This window comes from Felis catus, chromosome A3 (assembly GCF_018350175.1).
Source record: "Felis catus isolate Fca126 chromosome A3, F.catus_Fca126_mat1.0, whole genome shotgun sequence".
In the NCBI taxonomy this organism is placed as follows: Eukaryota; Metazoa; Chordata; class Mammalia; order Carnivora; family Felidae; genus Felis; species Felis catus.
The window spans coordinates 9817236-9830610 of NC_058370.1; the positions used below are offsets into that span (position 1 = coordinate 9817236).

The 13375-nt window shown below is 45.9% G+C and overlaps 1 long non-coding RNA gene across 5 annotated transcripts in view; it reads right to left on the reverse strand.

Annotated features, from left to right (window-relative positions):
* LOC111559754 overlaps positions 1 to 5402 on the reverse strand; it is a 496575-nt gene extending 491173 nt beyond the window's left edge. For all 5 annotated transcript variants that reach the window (XR_006595058.1, XR_006595059.1, XR_006595060.1 and 2 more), the window contains exon 1: positions 4703 to 5402. This is a non-coding gene — a long non-coding RNA (uncharacterized LOC111559754). The remainder of the gene's footprint in view (positions 1 to 4702) is intronic.
* Between the last annotated feature and the right edge of the window lie 7973 nt (positions 5403 to 13375).

Here is a 13375-nt window from a genome sequence, read left to right on the forward strand (position 1 = left end):
GTTAAGAAAGAAAGTAACCTCTATGATTGCTTAAAAGATCAGAAAATCACCAAATATTAGAGCAAGCAGTAATCTTTTAAGTCACCTGGTTTAGAGTTTCAAAGATGAATGAGGCCCAGAGATGTTAAGTAACTTACTTAAGGACATACTGCAAACTAGACTTGAATATAGGTTATTTTTTCAACCCTTTATTCAGCAAATACTTACTGTATGCCTGTGTTTTCCCATCACTAGGCTATGTGCTAAGGACACAGACTTAAGTAAAGCATCTTTGCTGTTAGAAAGTTTACAGTCTTGGCGGGTCAACTGAACCTTTTCTCAAAGCTCTTTATCTGTGACGTCAAAGTCTCCCTTGAACTACAGTGGTTCTATTCCTACTAACGATGGTAAATAATAATAATCATTGCTTCATTTGTCATGAATTTACTATGTTTCAAACACTGTCCTGAGTATATGGCATAAGTTAAGCAATCTGATGCCGTTAGGATGCCTTTAAAGACCAAAAAGTGAAACACAACATTGCCAGGCACGGAATTTAGGCACTTTGTAAATTGGGAAACTGGTCTGGCTGACATAACAAAGACAAAAATAATAATAACATAAAGAAAAAAAAAAAAGGTTTGGGTTTTTTTTTTTTCCATGAAACAGCCCAAGCCCTAGCATGAGGCCGGATATGGTCGCTCCATGGTAGGAACACGGTCTCCCTTATTTTGTCGATTGTCTTTCTCGACCCACAACTTCTCACCGGCTAAGATGGCTGATCCAATTCCCACCACTTCCTTCCACATCTCAACCAGCAGGAAGGGGAAGAAAACCAGAGGAAATGCCCCCACTCTTTAAAGGTTTGATTACCACTTCTGCTCACTCTTGGCCAATGCCCAGTGCAAAGGAGGCTGGGAGATGTAGTCTCTAGCTAGACTGCCATGTTCCCAGATGAAATCAAGGATCCCATTCCTAGCGGGGCAAGGGAACAACTGACATTGGGGACAACTAGGTCCCTCTGGCTCAGACAGAATGACAGGCAGCAGACATCATGGTCATAAGACTAGATACTCATGGAGGGTAAGGACAAAGCTTTATTTATCCCCACAGCCTTAGGGTCTTATACTATGGGTGCCTCTCACATAATAGGTGCCCTGTGTAAAGTGAGAAAACAAAGCAAATGGAGAATTTACACATTTGTTTAAAAAATAAGCCCACACAATGTCTTTCCCCTTACAAGACAGCAGAGCATTCATTACCCAATAGTCATTAGTATAATACAGTCATTCCTTGATAAAACTACTCCTTGGACCTGATTGCCTATGTCAAGGACTCCTAGGTGGGGAGATGAATACCTACAAGAGTGTTAGAAAATGCCCAGATTAGATACATGTAGACACACAATGGTAGAGAAATCCCTAAATCATCCTTAGCTGTTTATAAAGAGTATGATCTTGGGAAATAGTCTGAGTTTGTTTTTTCTGAAAACTCGTTTGGTCAATGATAGAAATGGTGAAATTCATAAATTAGCACCTACCTCACATCGTTATTAGTAAGGTGACATTAGAAGTTTTACGTAACATATTTGGCATCATCTCGGGTACATATCTCTACTTATTGAGCTCTCCATTTGTTTAATGCTTGTCATTAACAACAGCAATACTAATCAGCAGGGTGCTAAAAAGACCATATACGACAAGAACAGAAAACCAACATTTTTCAGCACTTCCTGTGTGCCAGGCACGTGGCAAAGGACTGCATGAGAAACTGCCTCATTTAATTCGACCCTCGTGAACTAGGTCTTGTCATTTCTCTCGTTTTGTGAACAAGAAAACTGAGACAGAAAGGTGTGGCAGGCCACCTCCAAGATGGCCCTACTTCCCGCTACTCATGGGCTGTGTAATTCCCTCCATGAAGTAACTTGCTTCTAGGAGGAGAATATGGAAGCACTGAAGAGAAGTGACTAACCTCTGTGATTCCATTACTTAAAGACTCCAACTTCCTTCTTGAGAGCAAACTCCCCCTGCCTTGATGAAGGCGGTAAAGTAAGCGGCCATTTTGGAGAGGCCACGTGGCAAGAAACTAAGGCAGCCTCCAGCCAACAAAGAAGAGAGACCTCAGTGTCACAACCCTAAAGGAGCTGAATTCTGCCAAGGATCATACGAGTGAGCTGGGAAATGGGTCCTGCCCAACTAAGCCTTCAGGTAAGACTTCAGCCCTGACACCCGTATTACAACCTCATGACAAACCAACGAAGCTGCACCCAGGTTCCTGACTCACAGAAACTCCGCGATAACCGCGTGCTGTTTTAAGCTGCTCAATGCAGCAGTAATCTGTTGTACAGCAGTAGATAACACAAGAGGCTCTAAAGCTTGCCTAAAATAAAAGGAAAAAACGCTAGCCCGCAAGGCAAGAGGCCCACTAGATAGCAAATCCTTACACGAGCAGGGGTGAGCCCTCAGCATTTAGCGCAATGCAGGGAAGGATGGGGAAAACACCTGGGGGCAAAGAGACAGCATGGAAAAAGCCTCCAAGATAAAAGAAGGACATTGAGTCTGCTTTCAAAAGTCCTTCTCAAATTTTTATTGTGCACATGATCACCGGAGATCATCTTTAAGATGCTGATTCTGATTCAATAGGTCTGGGGTGGGGCCTGAGAGTGTGCATTTTTCCAGCTTAAGTACCACCCAGGCCCAACCCTGCTTAGTTTCCGAGATCAGACAAGACCAGGCACATTCAGGGTGGTACGGCCATAGACCAGATTTTGCGTTTCTGACGAGCTCCCCGGGTATGCCCGTGCAGCTGGTCCGAGGACCACGCTTTGAGTAGCAGGGGCTCAAACCATAGGGATATTTATTGCTTCCTTAACAAAAGAACTGCCAAGTGGGTGGTCCAGAGATAATCAAGCCGCTAGGACTTTTGGCCCAGGGTCTGACATTTGGGAGGACTTGACATAGGTCAACATATGTATATTCCGCAATATAATACAGTGTCACACGATATAAAATGATCTACGTAACTTATACTTTCTTCACATTTGTTTTTGCATTTCCTTATATTTTCTCACATATGGATATACGTTAACATAACAGCTTGTAATTATTCTATATGTATGGTGTACAGGTTTTAGCAACTGGCACTGCATGGTCACTGATCGGTCCAAAGGGATGAAAGGTGTGAACGGCAGGTACTAACATTTACGTTTACGTGTGCGAACACGGGCCCATATGCATGAATTCACACATCAGTGTATATGCAGGAGTGCCTGTGTGTGAGAGAGAGAGAACAAGAGCCCAAGAAGACAAGCGTGTTTCAACTCTAATTTCTTAGGAGCAAAGGAGTTGGGACACTCACACACACATTGCATGTACAAGTTTTCCCTCTCTGGCCAAGGCACCAGAGCCCCAGCGTTATTCACTAGAGAAAGAGTGAAAACTCTTTCACTAGAGAAAGAGTGAAAACCAATGTTGCAAGCCAGATCAGTCCCCAAAATGAGATTGGTTTGGCCTCAGCTCTGTTTTCAATTTGCGCCAGATTTAAGAGTCACTGCCTTTTTTATTTTGGTTTCGTTTATTCATTTTTGAGAAAGAGTGAGACAGAGAGCGAGCAGGCAAGGGGCAGAGAGAGAGACACACACACAGCATCCGAAGCAGGCTCCAGGCTCTGAGCCGTCGGCAGAGAGACGACGCAGGGCTCGAACCCACGAGCCGTGAGATCATGATCCGAGCCCAAGTCGGGCGCTTAACTGCCGAGCCACCCAGGCGCCCCTCCTTGTCATTATTTTCATAAAGAAATTGAGCATGAAAATCCAGGCCTCGGGTGTCTCAAAACAAAACAAAACAAAAAACAAAAAAACAAAAACAAGAAAAGAAACCAGGATCTCGGGGAAGGCTGAACCCACATCCTACACGGCAGCCGCTGGCTTGAGCTGCAGGCCTGTCCCATTCAGAGGCTACGGGACACCAGCTGGCCTGCCTTGACCCCTGGAAGCTTTGGAGCCTGAAACTCCTGCTTTAAAGCTCCTGTCCGTTTGGGGCTATGGCTCTTCCACAGGCTGTGTAGGGGACAGAAAAGCTCGAGCTCCCTTCGCGGGGCTTTGAGTGGCGACTGCCCAATGCCTCTCCCGTAAGAAGGACCAGCTTCTTTCCACCCTTCCATGCCTGTCTCGGGGGACAGCGGCAGACACCGCGCCCGTACCCCAGATCCCAATACCCTGTGCTTTGTGCCGGATGCGGCCCTGCCCTTCTTGGTCACCCCTGACACCGTCTGGTACTCTGCTGACCTTCCCAGCCCCCGCGCCACACAACTGTCTTTAAGAAGCCTCCGTGCGTGCGCACAGAACCATTGAATGGAGGCACTGCCCTTTCTCCTCCCTTCTCTCCTCTTAATGTTGACAGAGGTTGACCGAAGAACTAACCCCCAGGGGCCGGGCTGTCCTGCTCTGTGTCGATATCTTTACAATACCAGGCCTGGGTGTCAAAACACACACATTCGCCTTTTCATTGTAATCCACCGTAACCCACGTTGAAATGGCTCTTAACTGCTACCTGCAAACACACAGACGCTTGAGATAAAGCAGCGCTAGTTAAAATGCTTATAAATTACACGCGAGGTTAAGCCAGGGCCCACGGGTAAAGTGACAGATATAGATACAAGTTAGGCATCTGGGGGACGCTTCCAGGTCCTAGTGCATCAGTTCTAAAGAGTTTCCCAAACTTACCGGGTAGGAAGGGTCAGCCAGAGTGCTCGTTAAAAATATATATTCCCAAAGGCCCTCCTTTGGAGATTGTCATAAATAGAGAATGGAGCCTGGGCGCTTCTGCTTTTAAAAACTTGCCCCAGGTGATTCTGATCATCAGGTAAGGCTGGGAAATATGCACACGAGGCAATGACCCCATTGCTGGCTGAGCCTCAGAATCACCTGGGATGCTTTTTTCAGACGTTCAGATGATCGGCACATTTGGAGGCCATCCAATGATGGCCGAGCCTCTCAGACTTGAATGGACAGGAATCATCCGGGGGTCTTGTAAAAATGCAGATTCTGAGTCAGCAGGTCTGGGGTGGGGTCTGAGATTCTCCCAGGTGATGCTACTGTTGACAGCCAGGACCAGCTACGCAACTGGTAAAGCCAAGTGCAAAATGAAAATGCAGGGCCCCTTGTACACAAAGGGGAGAAAAATGTTTCCTTTCTTCCTTTCTTCCCTAGTCCGTCTTTCCATTTGTCAGGGTGGTTTCTGATTTGCTTCTTGGCACTCCCTTGAGCATAGGGATCAGAGCCAAGGGCAGCAGCTGTCCCTGGGCAGCATGGGGGAGTAGGCTGGGAGAACCCAGGGAGCCAGGCAGGCAGCGGAAGGGAGGATGTAGTGTGAGCTAAGGCCCCAAGTCCCTGGCACAAATGATGTCCCATCAGACTTACAAAACAAAAATTTTAAGATAAAATTAATGAATGATTTCAAGGTGGCAACCAAGAACATTCAACCCCAAACATAGGTTCCGCACCCCCCCCCACCCCCCGCTCCTGAGTGCAGGATCCTGTGGCTCCGAGCTGGTCATGTGCCCATGACGTGACCCCCAAACCGTTAGCATCCATAAAGACAGGGTGTCCCCTTCTTTGGTTACTGACCCAGCAAGGGACACTTTGAGAAGTCAAAAATACCGTTTTTGGTAAAGGAGTCTTTAATAGGTGCATAAAGACATCAAAAGGCTGGACTGGTTTTCTTACCAAAAAAAGCACAAATTCCACCAAGACTAAAGGAGTCAGTAGAGATAATGGCTTAATGTACTGAAACCAGAGCCAGATGGGCTGGGTTCACACCCTCTTCCTACCGCTTATTAGCAGTGTGACCTTGGCAAAATTACTTAATTTCCCTGTCCCTCAACTTCCTCGTTAGTAAAGATGCATGATAAAGCTATCAACATACCTACCGTGTAAGATCCTTGTTAGAATTAATAAGCTAATTCCCACAAGAAACTGAAAACAAGGACTGACTCTGAGCCTTATTACAATAAAGAGGCAAAGCAAAGTTGGCAAACTATGGGCCCATGGCCCACCACCTATTCTGTAAGTAAAGTTGTATTGGAACATCTCTATGCCCATTTGTGTCCATTTTCATGCTACAGTGAGAGAGTCGAATAGAAGCAGGGCTGGGACATATATTCTCTGGCCCTTTACATGCAAAGTTTGCTGGCCCCAGTGGGAGAGTGCAGCAACACGGCTTTCAAGATCCGGTCTCCGGGAGTCAAGGTTTCACAGAGTGGATTCAGCCTTCATTGTGTTTAAACTGCACCTAAGTCCTTTTAAAACTATGAAGAGCAAACACACACTCTCAAATGTGCTGTAGATCATCCTGTGATACCACTGAGGCCACCGTCATTCTGATTCCAACAGCCAGATCAACTCACTTTTGTGCAGATCTCAGAATAAATCTCCTGACTCTGGGAACATATTTGAAGTACTTGTAAAGCATCACTGCTTGAGAAGCCTGTAACTCTGCCCTGGTCCTTTTCCGAAGTTCTAGGCCATGCATATCTACTCCTGTAAATTCATACATGCGAACGTACGGGGACAGCACACGCAAGACATCAGCAGTGAAAGGCCAGCCTCGGCGCGGACATAAAGGGACAGACAAGAAGTCATTCCGGAGGAATATCGTTACCCAGCTGTTGTAGCTAATGTGAACATCAGACCACCATCAATTTGATAAAATAAATATTATTACAATTCTCATTTTACACGTGAGGGAACTAAAGGTCAAAGAGGTTATGTAACTTGCCCAAGGTCACAGAACTGGTGAGTGGTGAAGCCAGGATCTGAATAGGCAGTCTGGCTCCAGGCAAAACCCTCTAACCCCAGGGCTGGCAGATGTTTCCGGTAAGGGACCATCAGATAGTTAATATTTTCCGCTTTGCAGCCCAGATGGTCTCTATCACAACTGCTCAACTCTGCTGTGGTAGCAGAAAGCAGTCACAGACAACTTGTAAATAAATAGACGTGGCTGTATTCCAATAAAACTTTATTGACAAAAACAGGTGGCAGGCTGGATTTGGCCCCTGGGTGCGGCTTGCCTACTCCTAAACACGACGTTTACTGCTTCTAATACATGTATCTGGTGCCTATAAAATATGCCTGACCACCCAATAGAAATGGAACAAACAATCATTAATATTATTTGGACTGCCATCATGAAAATAAGCACAACTTTCTGGCTGTGCGTTACACAGCCAACTCAAGCTGTCTTTTTTTTTCCCTCCCAGAGCTACATTCATTTCTGAGCTGAAAGGCTTCTTTATGTAATTTCATCTTGCCGCCATCCAAGAGAGGGACGCTGCGTCAGAATCCTCTCCGGTGGGATTCAGTCAATCACATCTACAATACAGCTTGACCTCGGCTTTCAACGAGGGCAGCCCGGACACATGCTACTGCTCCTGGGTCACGGCACAGCGAGCTGCTGCTATGCCAAGGCAGTAATCAGCTCACGGGTTTCTGCCCGACTCCTGGGGGCCGGGGATGCCAAAATGTGCCCCAAACAACCTGTCAGTAATTAGGAGCCCGGGAAACAGGGATCAGGCTTGCCGGATAGGGAGACGTTTTAAGCATCAGAAAGGCGAGCAAACGTCACACGATGGTGGTCCTGGCGTGGGGGTGGCAGAGAGCAACTCCCAGCCATCAAACGGCAGAGCCCAATTCACGTGGGGGTGGCAGAGAGCGACTCCCAGCCATCAAACGGCAGAGCCCAATTCACTCCATTATGAAGATGCGACGCACCCTTTGATAAAGAGGACCGTACGTAACAGAAGCCGACAGAACTGGAGAAAAACTCATTTTTAGATTCAAAAGCAGTGATCGGTCTCGACAGGCTTCATTCTACTCGTCTCTACCCCCTGCACTCTCCGGAAGCCAACGCCAGCCAGGAGTGTGTATTCTCCTTCCCCCAAAGTTCAAAGGGTGAGTTGTGAACACAGGCAATAAAAAGCCCTGAATGTCCGTGGCTTGTAGGGGTCGTAATTCTTCCCCACAAAGTTACCTTTCCTGTTTCTATGAATTACTCTTACATTCTTGTAAGAGATATGGTTTGAGGTATTTATGGTGCATTCAATTCTGCTATCATTGATTTATTGAACGAAACCAGCTCAGGGATATGATGGAAAGGCCCTAATTCCAAAAACTCTTACGTCTCGGCACGAAGAGCATTTTCTGCCCTGTTGGCCTCCCGCAGATGACCAGCCGAGATAAACAGAGGGCACTCCACTCTCTGTTGCAACGTGCGTGGTGATGTGAAGGAATCAATCAGACAAAAGCAGATTATTACAGTGTCTGAGAGAGATCAAACAGTACTGGCATCCGCACCCACACATGCCTGATTTACAGGCGAGCTGATAAAGTGCTACAGCTCACTGTCAGGAGAACATGACAACTCCTTGAGCTCTGTGGATAAATTATTGCTGAAGCCCATGATAACATTTCTCCACCTAGCAACCAAACATAACAGGATGTGGCTTTGAGTACTAGAAGCCAAATGATACAAAGACAAGACGCCAGGAGCTCCCTGAGCTCTGAAGGCATAGTCTAAGAGGGAATAGTGAAATAGCAGCCTCGTGAAACAGACATGAAATCTATGAGTAATTATAATGCAGCCGAGGAGCCCCAGACCTTTCCTACCCATGAAGGTGCACAGCAGAACGTGTGCTATTTGATGGTGAGTATTACTGTAGCCAAAAGTACCTCCGATGAGCATTTTCCCTGTGCCAGGAACTGTGCTAAGCGCATTACTGGGTCAGATCCGAGTGGCATCTCCAGTGGAGGAACCTGTTGATAAATGAAGTCAACTTGGACAACGGAATTAAACGATACCGAATCGCACATGGAGAAAAGCTCTCTCTTTTCTGGGTCTTTATTGATTTTCCCAGTTATACCAAGGAGAAAGCCTCAGTGTGCCACCAGTCAGTCCAAAGCACCCCTAACAGTTGAAAATCTCCCTTTTAAACAAAGAAAGGGCAAAGCTATCTAGCCAGACTCTGTGAGGCCAACGTTGTTTTGCTTTTACGACTTTCATTTTTTTAATGACCTTTTTTTTTCAGGTTATATTGGTTTTCAATTGACAGCAAGTGTCTTTGGTATCTTTTTTTTCATTTGAGTGCTTTTAGTCAAAATGCATAGAATAGTTTCATTATATTATTTTTTCAATATAATTTCTTGTCAAGTTGGCTAACATATAGTGTATGAAGTGCGCTCTTGGTTTTGGGGGGAGATTCCCGTGGTTCATCACTTACACACAACACCCAGTGCTCATCCCAACAAGTGCCCTCCTCCATGCCCATCACCCACTCTCCCCTCTTCCCCACCCCCCCCCCCATCAATCCTCAGTTTGTTTTCTGTATTTAAGAGTCCCTGATGGTTTGCCTCCTTCCCTCTCTGTAACTATTTTTTCCCCTTCCTTTCCCCAATGGCCTCTGTTAAGTTTCTCAAGATCCACATAGGAGTGAGAACATATGACATCTGTCCTTCTCTGGAACGGGAGCGAGCGCCTTTTGAAGAGAAATGTGACACAGGAGCTCTGCGGAGGCACAGGGTTTTGTCTTACTCGTTCACTGCCGTGTCCCCAAACTTCAACAGTGCCTAGACAAGTAAATGGTCGGCAAATACTTGGTTAAGGAAATTAATTAAATGAAAGTATTAAGTAGATGATATAAGCAGTATCATGTAGGTATAAGCAGTACCTAAATATGACAAAATTTGTGATAAGTGTGCATGATGAAGTGGAGATACAACAAAATATGTGAATGCTCTACCAAAGGACTAGGTTTAAGGAAGCTGGCAACTCACTGCAATTCACAAGACAGGAACTGCCTTGAATGAAGAAACGGTGTTCAAAGACATTAGGCAACATGCAAAAACCACAGGCCTAAAGGTCGGTCTCAGAGGTGAGCTCCAAGTTACCCCGTTCAACTTCCTCCCTCTTGCTTAAAAAACTACATTCTGAAGTGGCTGCTTGTTATCTCCCTTTTCATATGAAAGAAAAAATAATTTCAATGAACCTGCCCAAGGCCATGGAATGCTCAGCACAGCAAGACTGGGATTCAAACCCCCAGGCAACCTGCCTCCAAAGAAACTTGCTCCAAATGATTGTGCAAACTGGCATCATCTGATTCTGGCAATCAGATTTTAAATGGTAGCTAATTAAAACTGGGGTCGCACTTGCCCTAGATGCTCTACGTGTATTCCAGAGAATAGAGCCATCGTGTTGTCCGCAAAAACAGGAAATTAGCTCAGCACCAAAATGCATTTGAAACATCACTTACGGTCACCAAGGACAGTGGCCAAAGGTGAGAACAATAGCCTCCGTAGCGTCTAATTTAGAAACATACAAACAGCCAGTTGCACAAATGGAAAAATTGAGTCCTTTCCTCACCTTTTTCCCACAGGTACCACGATAAGCAACTGTTAATGGTAATAAGGAATCATGTCACACCTCCTCCAGAGGGGAAAAATGAACAAAAGGGCTAAGAACCCTATGAAATTCTAATCTTCAAAAAGTTGAAAGCATGGCTCATGTACAAATATAGAATGAATTGGTGTCAAAATGTTTATTCAACTCATTAATAAATGAGGGAGCCAATATGATGGCAAGGGAGACTCAAAGCAGAAGTCAGAACGCAAATTTAGAAGTTGGACAAAAGGAAGCTGAAATGAGTTTGTTAAGAGATTCAAAAGCAGGCAATGTCCTGCAGAATCACTCAATAGTAACCATTGGGGGTTATTTCTCCCCCCCCCCCCCACACACACAGAAATCTACACGTTAACATATAACTTACATTATCTGACTTTAACCAGATAGCAAATAGCAAATTGAACACAGATGCATTCTCCTAGATATTAAATAACCCTTGCGTGAGTCTGTTCAACATTCACAGTAAAACAGAACAAAGGAAAAACACAGTCATCCTTAGCTTTATTGGCAAGTTTTGGATAATTTTTCTTTTTTTTTTAATTTTGTTTACTGTTTTTATTTATTTTTGAGACAGAGAGAGACAGAGCATGAGCAGGGGAAGGGGCAGAGAGAGAGGGAGGCACAGAATCTGAAGCAGGCTCCAGGCTCGGAGCTGCCAGCACAGAGCCCAACACGGGGCTCGAACTCACAGACTGGGGGCTCGAACTTTCGGACTGTGAGCCGGACGCCACCCCAGTGCCCCTGGATAATTTTTCTTTACAAAATCTCATCAAGCTGATGGTATTATTTCCAATGCCTTTGTGTGTGCGTAAGAACGCAGATGCCCCACTCAAATTTGTTTGCAGGGGGGCCCAGACTGTGTGCTTTAAGAAACCGCCCCCAAAGATTCTAGTACTGATAGGCCACAACCATTTATTAAGAAGTGACCAGTGTAACTAATCCCAACCATAGCTTTGGGGAGGTGTTTCCGTTAAAGATGCTTTCACTTGCAATGCAAAGTTGCGCTGAAGCGTTTCAAGAATGAAGACGTTTTATCAACAAAAAGGTAAGAGGTAACGTGGGTCCCAGGGTGGGTTGAGTCAGTAGCTCAGTGATGTCTGTATTAGAGAAGGAGGATCTGCGTCCATCTCTCATCTCTTTGCATCCCAGTGGTGCTATGGACAAAGGTGACTCAATGGCACGTGTCACCTCCTTGCCCGACGTAGAGAGAAGTAGGACTTCTTTGCCTGCGAAGCGTCTCTTCCCTGGGACTGAAGAACCCTTTAACAGAAGCCTCCTCCCCTCCCGCCCCAGCAGGCCTCCCTTCGCAACTTATTGGCCAGAACGACATCGAGTGATCATGCATGAGCCAATCACTGCCAAGCGGAATTTGAATGGGAATGCCTTAGACCAATCAGGTGTAAAGCTGGCCTCCCTCGGCCCCGGATTGAATGGGAAGGAGGGGCTGTCTGCACGCCAGGATTCTATCAGGAGGGAAGTAGGGGGAGGGGGCGCCTGGGTGGCTCCGTGGGCTCAGCCCCAGACCCTTGATTTTGGCTCCGGTCATGATCTCACGGTTGAGCCAGTGCAGCCCCAGGTCAGGCTCTGTGCATTGCAGAGCTTGCTTGGGATTCTCTCTGTCCCTCTCTCTCTCTCCCTCTTCCCCTCCCTCTCAAGCTCCCTCTCTCTCTCTCTCTCTCTCAATAAATAAACTTAAAAAAAAAAAAAAAAGAAGAAGTATGCCGACGTGGGAGCGGGGAGGAAATTAGATCAGCAACCAGCATTAGGTGACTTAAAAACGAGTTATAAGCAGCGTCTTTAAATTAGGCTGCAAAGATGCGTGGGAAATTACTTTAATGCAATGGTTGCCCCCCAAACACATTACCAGATCCCAGAAGTCACACCACAGAAGGGTTCACAGACCAAATGAAGATGCTTGAATCAAGTCTAACAAATCAGTTTAAACACCTATCAAGAATGGGGAAGGGGAGTGGGGGCAGATGGATGAATAAGCAGAGGATGGGGGGACAGTGAAAATACTTCGTAGGACGCTAATAATGACGGATAGGGGGTGTCATACATTCATCTAAGCCCACAGAATATACACCACCAAAAGTGAGCCCTAATGTAGACTATGAATTCTGGATGAAAGTGGTGTGCCCATAACAAATACCCCAGGCTGGTGGGAGATGTTGAGGGGGGGGGGGGGGGGGGGGCTATGCATGCACAGGGGCAAGGGGGGTGGGAAATCTCCATACCTTCCTTTCAATATTGCTATGAGCCTAACACTTCTCAGAAAAACTGAAGTCTTTTTTTTTTTTAAGTGTATTTACTTATTTTGAGAGAGAGCAAGCATGAGTGGGGAAGGGGCAGAGAGAGAGGGAGAGAGAATCCCAAGCAGGCTCTGTGCTATCAGCACAGAGCCCAACACAGGCCTCAGTCTCACAAACCGGCCAAACTAAAGGCTTTAAAATAGTGTTTAAAATTATAAAGGAAGAAGGGCGCCTGGGTGGCTCAGTTGGTTGAGCATCAGAGTTTTAATTTCAGTTCAGGTCATGATCTCCGGATTGTGGGTTCGAGCCCCACACCGAGCTCTGTGTTGAGCATGGAGTCTGCTTGAGATTCTCTGTCTCTCTCTCTCTCTCCCTCTGGTCCTCTCCCCCACTCACGTGTGCTCTCTCTCTCTCTAAAATAAAAAAAGTTTTAAAGATAAAGAAAAAATTTTTTGATTATAAAAGAAGAGAGACACCTGGGTGGCTCAGTCAGCTGAGCGTCCGACTTCAGCTCAGGTCGTGATCTCACAGTTCGTGAGTTCGAGCCCCGCATCAGGCTTTGTGTTGACAGCTGGGAGCCTGCTTCAAATTCTGTGTCTCCCTGGCTCTCTGCCCCTCCCCCACTCACGCTGTCTCTCTCTGTCTCGAAAATAAATACATATTTAAAAAAAAAAACTTTTTTAAAGAAGAAGC